Source organism: Lactuca saligna, chromosome 4, assembly GCF_052625555.1.
Source record: "Lactuca saligna cultivar CGN05327 chromosome 4, ASM5262555v1, whole genome shotgun sequence".
Taxonomy (NCBI): Eukaryota; Viridiplantae; Streptophyta; class Magnoliopsida; order Asterales; family Asteraceae; genus Lactuca; species Lactuca saligna.
In genome coordinates this window covers 192,102,621-192,110,838 of record NC_136420.1, presented here as the reverse complement: position 1 = coordinate 192,110,838, position 8,218 = coordinate 192,102,621, and the positions used below count along the sequence as shown (strand labels likewise).

Here is an 8,218-nt window from a genome sequence, read left to right as displayed (position 1 = left end):
ATATATTATAACTTATAATATATTAATAATCATATGTGTATAACTCTCATAAAATTATCCATAAATAGTTTGGATGAAATGCAACCCAAATGGACCATGCCGGATCGGGTCAAGTATATACCAAATAAGTTATGAACTTAGATACGTTATCCAACATATATATATATATATATATATATATATATATATATATATATATATATATATATATATATATATATATATAAAGGTTCAAATGAGAACCACTAGAGAAGAAGAACCCTAAGAACCACTCATTTTTACTAATCAATGTATATTTATCATTTCTCAAAAGATAAATGGCATTATTGTAGATAAAGTTAATTTGTAGCCTAGTTTTATAAACAATAAAACAAATGTATAAGATCTTTAAACCAGATCTAACACACCTTTCTTGTTTTTTTCATAAGGTCGAAAAAAAAAGAAATTCTCTCTTCCCCCTTCCTTTTACCACCTAAAACCATCTTCCATAGTTGTCGTCGTCACCACCGGCGAGATCGCCGCCATCTTCGTCATTCTCGCTTATGTGTTCTACTACCACTCCCGCTTGTCCGTTTGGTGCGTTGAAAGTCGAAACCATCAACGTTTTTCTCTCCTACCTCTGAATTCGTCTCCACTTCCAACACCACCGCATTCCACCACCGGAAAACCTAAATATAGCTCAAATGGAAGCCATGTGTTTCGCTCCTTATGTCAAAATCCCTAACAATGACGTCAATTGCAAAACATCAACATGACCAAGAGAATGAGACTTTCCATCTCCACTACAGTTTCCAAATAAAAGGTAGATATCGATTTTCTAATAACAGAGGCTAGGTCAACGACTACGGTGTTACGGACCAGAGAACAACCATCGTTGGTGCTTTGTGTGTCTCCGTCTTCATTGCAGTATGAATCTGTCCAGTTGGGAAATGTTCCGAACCATAATCTGGAGGAAGGTAATGGTGCTTTGAGTGAAATGGAGTATCTGACGAATATTTTGTCTTCAAATCAAGCTTACGATGTTGCAATTGAATCTCGGTTATCGCTCGCCCCTAAGCTTTCGGAACAGTTAGGTGTTAACATTTGTCTTAAACGAGAAGACCTTCAACTTGTAAGCACACATCTAAACATGATTTCGCACATATTTCAATTCTAATTAGTCATAATAAACTTTCACAAACATCAAGATGTTCCTATTTATGCTATTCATCTCTGTTTCTGTTATGTTTCATGTTATTCGTATTGAAAATTTCTAGTTTAGCATATTGAATCATGATTTATGTTGTTCATAAGCCAAATATTTCATGGAGCATACAAAATGATGGTAAAACTCCCAAAAGAACAATTATCACAAGGAGTTATTTGTTCATCAGCAATAAATCATGCTCAAGGTGTTTCATTAGCAGTCAAAACACTAGGTTGCGATTCTGTGATTATTATGCCAGTTACCATACCTCAAACCAAGGTTTGATTTTGTTGTAAATTGCTAATGTTTGCTTGATTTTTTCAATCCATACTGATTCCACAATTGTTGAATGTTTTCCTAACACCAAATTTGCATATGCTTTTCTCTGATCTTCAGGGAAACCACCAGATCTTCCACCTTTGTTGCTTTCTATTGCATCAGTCTCTTCCTCTTTGATATCTGACAAAACATCTCCAACTGATGTATTTCAGGTTAGATCTATGTTGTCCTCCTCGGCTCCATCTGAAGAGCAATATCGATCAATGCTACTTTATTATCAATGATGGTTTTAGATATGAATTGTTTCGATAGAGATCTACATTCTCTGACGATAGATCTAAGATCTCTGGTATGTCAATTTTTATTTTAGTTTTTTATTATTAAGCTATGAATTTAAGGTTTTAACAACTATTAAAATCATGATAAAATTATCAAGGATAATATTGTGATACATGTTCCAGAAAAAATAAGCAAAGAAAGATAAGACACAAAAATGCATTGTATCCTCCTTAGCTCTTGGCGGTGTAATAAAAATTAAAATGTGATGATCTATTCCAAAGCCCACACACAAGACCTCATGGGCTTAATATTGGACATGTCTAATTCATTATGGTCTGCTGAAAAATCATAAATGAGCTGTTGGAATAAAAACTTTAGGCTGCTAGAAAATATAAATTTTAAGTTGATTTACTAAAAAAAAGTGTATTTATTTATTTATTTTTCTAACCGTGAATTGTGATGTTTTATTATTTCAATTATTGTTTAATTCTATTAAAGTTAGTTTTAACTGTTATTAAAGTTAGTTTTAATTGTTATTAATTTTAATATGAGAATATATTATTTTTTATAATTTTTAAGTTGTTTTTTTAAAACTGATCTAAATATATTTTTACAGAGCATACAAAGTGTTTGATTAAATTGTGAATAAGAGTCCTGAAATGCTTTATTAAACTGTGAATTCTAATTTTTTTAAATCCAGATTTGAATTTTATACCTATATAATAGTTGTGAATGTAGTGTATTAAATTCTGAATATGCGTTTTTATGTATTAATTTGTGAATACGTAAGTTAAGTTGTAAACGTGTTTCTTTTTATGTACTAAGTTCTGAATTAGTGTCTGAAATATTGAATTAAGTTGTGAATTAGTGTCCGCAATATTAAATTAAGTTGTGAATTAGTGTCTAAAATAACGAATTAAACTGTGAATTTTGGTTTTTTTTTTATTGCTTATCTTGTTTTTTACGGAATGATGTTGGCGGTGTTGACATTGATGCTTTGAGGTGGCGATGGTTGATGACAACGTATGCTAGCTGGCAGTGTTAATGGTGGTGATGGTGGTAGAGTAATGATATGTTCTATTTCTCACGCATCTTCTTCATTGATTTAAGATAAGTTATCCTCTTTTATGATTCACGTATATATTTTTCTTTTGATGCTTACTTATGAAGTATGAGATAACATATGTATGTATTAAAATATAAATAAGTTTTTTATACACTGAAATATGAGATTATACTTGTAAATAAGTTGTGAATGTATTGCATTAAACTATGAATTTGTTTTGTTAAGCTGTAAATTTGTTCACAGCTTAGTATAATAAATTCACAATTTAAAAGACAAAAATATCTCTAGATATGAACCTATAACTGTTAGTATTCAGTTAAAAAAATATACTTGTGCATATAAAATTTTTGTGTATTAAACTATAAATTACTTTATTAAGTTGTGAATTTTATGTATTAAATTGTGAAATGATTGTATTAAGCTGTGAATTGGTTGTATTCAGATTTGAAATTTTTATGAATTTTGTTTTTGCTTTTAAAATACGAGAAGTGGGAATATATATATATATACATGATTTTCTCTAATTTTCACAAAACTATATAAAATTTATATTGTGAATATTAAGTAAATTAAATTTTCAAAAAACACCAACCTCTAGATCTAAATGTATAAATGTATGTTTTAAGTTAAGAATATGACATTTTTATGTATTAAAGTTTTAATTTTTTATATTAATATTTATATTTTATATATTAAACGATAATTGAGTACATTAAATTGTGAATTGATTGCATGTTGCTGTGATTTTTTTATAGTTTTTGTAATAAAATATGATTGATTTATGTAAAAAAAAAATTGTATTAATTTGTTGTTAATATATTTATTTTTAATTTTGTATAAGTAGGTAAGAATGCATTAGTTTTTATAATTATTTTGCCTTAAATTTAAAATGGATGTATTAATCAGTTTATTAAACTATGAATGTAGTATTTAACATGTCATTGTCTAACTTTATATACAGATCTCATTTGGAAGAAAGAACTGTTGAAATGTTGGCATAAGTGGTTGGTGGCGGTGGTATGGTGGTGGTAAAGTTTGGATTTGATTTATTTGAATTTGAGAATTAGTGTAAAATAAGTTATGTTAGCTTATGAATTTTGTGTATTTTATAAAAGTTTTGTGTTAAAATATAAATGAATGCATGCATGAAAATATTAGACTAAAAAGATTATGATTTTGCCATTTTCTTAATAAAAAGACAAAAATCAGGATTTTAACATACTTGATAATATTCACAATATATATTTAGTTATTAAATGAGGTTCTTAAGGTTCTTAATTTTCTGTGAATCTCATTTGAATCACTCGATATATATATATATATATATATATATATATATATATATATATATATATATATATATATATATATATATATATATATATATATATATATATAAGGGTAGGCCAACCCCTTGATATGCTAGGTAGTATGAGATTGATGTGTTTATGTGCTAGGAGATTACATGGTAGATGTAGGGGTGAAATAGTCCCCGTTATCGGTCAAAAGGACCGAAGGGGTTGGCCAGCACCCTGATATGCTAGGCAAGTTACCAGTCAAAAGGACCGAAGAAGTATGCCAGTACCCTGATAAACTAGGCAAGGTACCAGTCGAAAAGACCGAAGGGTTAGGCCAGCACCCTAATATGCTAGGCAAGTTACTGGTCGAAGGAACCGAAGGTATAGGCTAGCAACCTGATATGCTAGGTAAATTACAAGTTGAAAGAGATCAAAGGGGTAGGCCAGTACTCAGATATGATAGATAGTATTTTTGTTGTTTGACATGTGGTATGATGGTGGAAACTCAATAAGCTTTGTGCTTACGGTTTTCAATTTTGTTTCAGATCCTTCTTCTTCAAAGGGAAAGGATATGGCACGATAACAGTGCATCAGACCACGATTTTCCGCACTATGATGTTCTTGGGATTTTGTACTTTGACATTATTATATTATGACTTGTTTTAAGACATATGATATGGATTTTTATGATGTAGGTTAACTTCATGATGTTTCAAAAAATATGTTTTATGATTTATTTAAATTAAAAATGAATTTTTTGGTACAGACCAATGGGATGTTACACCCATCCACAAGATAAAATTTGGGATGAAATTATTCTAACGGGGGGAGGATATAACACTAGTCAAAATAGGCCAACAACAATCATATGTGATTATGTTAATCAAGTAACGTGATTATGTCAAACAAGCAATGTAACAAACTTACTTTGTAGTTAATGGAATATTCTAATACAAATATGAGCTTTCATACCTACCTTATAGTATAAATCAAAGTACATGTCCATACAATTCCAAAAATATATATGACGTCTAAATATGACTTCGTGTTAGAAGTTATGCAAAACTCTAACACTATAAATCTCTATAATAAGAAGAAGTGAAAATAAATAGAGAGTTAGCTATAGGAATCTAAAAGAGAGTTGTAGTACTCGTAAATACCTACGTGTGGATATAAATAATGTCGAAAACGGAGTTCGTATGCAAAACATATGATCTTCTGAATTTGTAGAAGTCTAAGAGTGTGACACATGGTAGAAACCCTAAATCAGCCATGCTCCATGATGTGGACAGGAGGTCCACGATGTGAATGTGATCTTGGACACTTCTCAAAACTAGAAGGAATATGGCAAGGCTATGGAAGCGATTTGTGAAATCTCCACGACGTGGACATAAAGTTCACGACGTGAAGTCGGTATCGTGACACCTTCTAAAGCTAGGACCTAAATGGCAAGTCTACGAGGTGATTCAGCCATTTTTTACGACATGGAATTGTATTGATCAGCCTATAAATAGAAAGTTCGACCCTAACCATTCTTACACTTAAATATGTTCTCTCTCTCTCTCTCTCTCTCTCTCTCTCCCTCTCTCTCTCTCTCTCTCTCTCTCTCTTGCTGAAGGCATTCCGCATCCCGAGGCCGACGATCACGAACCACTGACCATTTCTAGTTAGATTCCACAAAATCATGCTACTAGGGTGAGTTTCACGGCCCCACATTTTAATATTTTTGGCGGAAAATGCATGTTAAATATTATATAAAAGTTAATATTATTATATGACAATATGTTCATATCAACACAGATAGTTTATATTAACCAGGATATAGTTGTTTTGTATGATATATACCTAGAATATATCCGATATTTTAAAGTCATACAAATATCTTAATACTTTTTATCATGTTATTATATATTTTACTAATATAGACCCAAATTTATATTTGGGAGTTATATATATATATATATATATATATATATATATATATATGTGTGTGTGTGTGTGTGTGTGTGTGTATATATATATATATATATATTATGTGCAATATAGTTATGGAGTTATACTCGGAAGTTTTATATACTAAATGTTATGTATGTTGTTATTACTGGCTTTATGTTAAGATTAAACCTGGTATGTTATTAATATAGTCCAGAAGTTACATTTGGGAGTTCTATATATACTTGCTAAGTATGTTGTTACTATTGGTTCTATGTTAAATAAAACCTAGTTTTACTTCAGGTTATAGTTGTTGTACTGCCTAAGTATTTTGAAATTAGGAGTAATGTTTAAAAGCATAGTCTAGTAACATAGGGGTTTAGACACGAAATGCTTTTGTTGTTAAGACTCTAGGAAGCTGAAAAAGTCTACATGAGCTATTGTATTCATCAACTAAGATTGGGGATCTAAGGAGAAATCCTTTGACCTGTAACCGTTAATCCTGTGTGAGCGAGGAATTCGTGTATGAAGTTTGAGCTCTTCACTTTGAAGATTATGTTCTTTTTTCAGACAATAATGGCTATCTAATATGGGAAGCCATTACTCTTGGTCTATTCACTCATACTGAAACTAAAAAAACTATCAAAACTCAGAAGGGATACAAAGAGCTGCTTCTTGATGTGAAGGACGTTCATCAGGACGAAAAAGAAAAACTAATTAGCAACGTCAAAGTGATGAGGATCATCATATTCGCTTTGCAGGCCGACATTTTCCGTTTGGTTAGTTTGTGTGATGCTGCAAATGCTATGTGGGATAGGCTCAAGGAACTTTACTCCACTGATGCAGATCTTGAGCATTCTACACAAACACTTCTGCTTTCGGAGTTTGGTGCCTTCACACAAAATCCAGAAGAAAATCTGAGTTATACATTCAATAGTTACAACCATCTTCTCAGAAGGATGATGACACACGGTATTGGACTTGAGATGATCGAGCAAAAGGTTACCTTTTATGAATGGGCTTAGATCCGAATGGATGGCAGTTGTTTCTAAATTTATTCTTTAGCCAAGCTGGTTGGAATTTTTAAGGCACATGAAAGCGAAGTGTCGAAAGAAGCGAAAGTTATTTCTAGTATGGGGTCTCTAGCTCTTGTCACGAAACGCAATAATGTTGCAGATGAAGAGTCTGAGTCTGATCATTCTGAGTGTGATCATACAAATGAGGAGTTCACTTTAATGGTCTCAAATCCCAAGAGGTTTGCAAGGAAGAAATTTCCATCAAACAAGAACCGAAACTGGCAAGGCAGCTACAGCTCCGAAAGGGTGAAAGAGGAAAACAAAAGCACTTCTCAAAAGGTGAAAGAGAAAAAGGAGAAAAAGGTGATTAGTGATTCTAGCTATGACTGTAACTATTGTCATCTAAAAAACCATTTCGCAAAGGATTGTATGATGAGGAGGTTGAATGAGAGGAAAGAAGGAGAAGATGATGAGGCGTACCATATGAAAAAGTTGGAGGAAATCAAGAAGAAGACTAAATGATAACTCTATGCCTTCTTTCATTATGCATGAAAAACGTGGAAGAAAATGTGCTTGGAGGATTTAAAGTCTGGTCAACGGACTCGGGGGATGATGAGGTTCGTAAGCCCATACATGGAAGGGCGTTCGTTGTGAAGGAGGAGAGTTCGTAGTTTGCTGGCAGGTGTTTGATGGTGACGAATGATGGGTCACAGACACAATGTAATTTAGATAAAAACCCTGGATTTTCTATTGTAAGTTATTTATCCCAGAAAATCCGATATTTTCTGCTTATAAAAGTATCGTAATCATAAAATTTCCAAGAAGGTGTATCGATGTATGTATGTTTTTAGTATCGTCTAGATTTGTATAAATATACCGAAATCTTTGATGAGGTTAGTCTCTAAGTGAGCCGTTACAACCATGTTCGATAATGACTGATTCGCCTGTCTTGGCGTTTTTAGGCGCCAGTTTTGATTTAGGTAAGGTTTTTCGCCCTAGACTAGCCTAGTCTAGCTGTAGCGAACAACTAAGTCATGGGGGGTCACCCCGTATACATCTATACAAAAACTCCGATTCTCCCTCCAGGAAACTCTGGTTATAACTACAGGCTACGATCGTACACTCAAAGGTGCCAACCAACAAGACTCACTGGATCCTCAAC

The 8,218-nt window shown here is 32.2% G+C and overlaps 1 long non-coding RNA gene across 2 annotated transcripts; it reads left to right on the top strand.

The window, feature by feature from the left end:
• Positions 1–412: 412 nt before the first annotated feature.
• LOC145043200 (uncharacterized) lies at positions 413–4,871 on the top strand. Of its 2 annotated transcripts, XR_013680919.1 has the most exons (5): positions 413–1,111; positions 1,294–1,465; positions 1,678–1,814; positions 2,747–3,838; positions 4,654–4,871. It is a non-coding gene; the product is annotated as an uncharacterized LOC145043200 (long non-coding RNA). The 2 variants fall into 2 exon arrangements; XR_013680920.1 differs by lacking the exon at positions 1,294–1,465.
• Positions 4,872–8,218: the final 3,347 nt, after the last annotated feature.